We start from the raw sequence: 2,500 nt of genomic DNA, 5'->3' as shown, positions 1-2,500 counted from the left end.
GTTGGTTTGAAATTGTTTTGAAAAGGTTCTTTAAATCTAGTGGGTTTGCAACTCATAAGAGCATCACTTTCAACGTCCCCGGTATTGGATTGAGTTTCTAAAAACAACCGTGCACACCGAGGTTAAACTTTACCGGCTCCGCTCCGACTCGCCGCTCGCCCACTAGTCCGAAGGCAACAAAACATTTGTTTTTCATTTTGATGAAAATTTCTGTTTTTAAATCTTGTTGGTTTGAATTTTTTTTGAAAAGGTTCTTTAAATCTTGCGGGTTTGCAACTCATAAGAGCGTCACTTTCAACGTCCCCGGCATTGGATTGAGTTTCTAAAAACAACCGTGCACACCGAGGTTAAACTTTACCGGCTCCACTCCGACTCACCGCTCGCCCACAAATCCGAAGGCAACAAAACATTTGTTTTTAATTTTGATGAATTTTTTTGAAAACATTGGCTTGGCAAGCCCCAATCCGCGACTATCCACCCACCGCCACCCCACACGGGTGGTTGTTGTTGCGAAATGAGGTTGTGGTCGACATGCCCGCGCATTTGAGAAGGAGTTCCTAGCACTCCATGCTCTTCCATGCCAAAAAAAAGCCTAGACAACCCCATTTCGCAACTTTCCACGCCTTTTTTTTTCCCCCTCACCCATGGCGGCGGCGTGGTGGCGGCGGCCGGATTCCGGCCACCACCGCCATGGGTGGCAGCCCCCCGACCCCGACACCAAACCCATAATACCGAGGCAACATATCGAGGCAACATATCGAGGCAACATGACATGGGTGTGGCGTGGGGGAAGGGGGCTGCAGCTAGGAGGGCATGGGCTGCCATGCATATGCAGGCAACACACACCCCCCTATATAGCATTTTATGCATTTAGCCCTTTGACAGGAAGAGACATCACCTATGCGCGAGGAGTCATAATGGGCTCTAAATAATTCAATACAAGGTATTTGGACGTGATTTTTTGCAGGGATACTAAGAAACATGCAATCTCTGATGGGAAAAAGTTTCATAAATATTTGAAGTCGGGAAGTATTTTTTATTATTTTTAGAAGTCGTAAAATTGAAAAAATCATTAAAACAAATCCGGGAGGAATTTTTTAGTTTTGTAACTTGGAGAAGGTACTAAAAATCATAGACTACTTATGGGGAGCTTATTGTGCGAGGAAATTTCAATAAAAATGGGGTTTGACAAGGTTTGAAAAATTCTGTCGACATTTGAAAAAATCTGGAACTAGGCTGCCGGCATGCTGCGCACATGCTGCGCGCATGCTGCGCGCAGGCTGCGCGCAGGCCACGGCAGGACAAGTTTCGCTAGCCTCACTGTCGACCGAATGCGCAAGCTGCGCGCACGCCATGGCAAGACAAATTTCGCTAGCCTCACTGTCGACAGAGTCAGCACGCTGCGCGCACGCCATGGCAGGAGAAGTTTCGCTAGCCTCGCTGTCGACAGAATCAGCACGCTGCGCGCAAGCTGTGCGCGCGCATGGCATGGCAAGTTTCGAAAAATTCTGTCGATAGGCTCCCGAGCGCGCACGCTGCCGACATGTTGTGCGCACGCTGCCGGCATGCTGTGCACACGCTGCGCGCAAGCTGTGCGCGCGCATGGCATGGCAAGTTTCGAAAAATTCTGTCGACAGGCTGCCAAGCGCGCACGCTGCGCACACGCTGCCGGCATGCTGTGCGCACGCTGCCGGCATGCTGTGCACACGCTGCGCGCAAGCTGTGCGCGCGCATGGCATGGCAAGTTTCGAAAAATTCTGTCGACAGGCTCCCAAGCGCGCACGCTGCGCACACGCTGCCGGCATGCTGCGCGCACGCTGCCGGCATGCTGTGCGCACGCTGCGCGCAAGCTGTGCGCGCGCATGGCATTGCAAGTTTCGAAAAATTCTGCGGCCAGGCTCCCAAGCGCGCACGCTGCGCACACGCTGCCGGCATGCTGCGCGCACGCTGCGCGCGCGCATGGCAGGACAAGTTTCGAAAATTTCTGTCGACAGGCTGAGCAGCGCGCACGCTGCGCACAGGCTGCCGGCATGCTGCGCGCACGCTGCGCACAGGCTGCCGGCATGCTGCGCGCAGGCTGCCGGCATGCTGCGCGCACGCCGCGCGCAAGCTGCGCGCGCGCATGGCAGGACAAGTTTCGAAAATTTCTGTCGACAGGCTCAGCAGCGCGCACGCTGCCGACATGCTGTGCGCACGCTGCGCACAGACTGCCGGCATGCTGCGCGCAGCCCATGGCAGGACAAGGTCCGAAAAATTCTGTCGACATTTTTACGCCATGGTAGGCTTCCGCTTCGCGTCACTTTGTCGACATTCAAGCCTACCATTTTTATTGAATTTTTCAAACCTTGTCAAACCCCATTATTCAAATGTCGAAAAATTCTGTCGACATTTTTACGCCATGGTAGGCTTCCGCTTTGCATCACTTTGTCGGAATGCATCGCATGGCGAGGCAAGGCAAGGCAAGGCCACAGCATGCCAAGGCGAAGGCAACGCATGGCTT

The sequence above is a fragment of the Prunus avium genome, unplaced genomic scaffold (assembly GCF_965620075.1).
Source record: "Prunus avium unplaced genomic scaffold, drPruAviu1.hap1.1 HAP1_SCAFFOLD_57, whole genome shotgun sequence".
Classification (NCBI taxonomy): Eukaryota; Viridiplantae; Streptophyta; class Magnoliopsida; order Rosales; family Rosaceae; genus Prunus; species Prunus avium.
Note: the sequence above shows the minus strand (reverse complement) of the source record.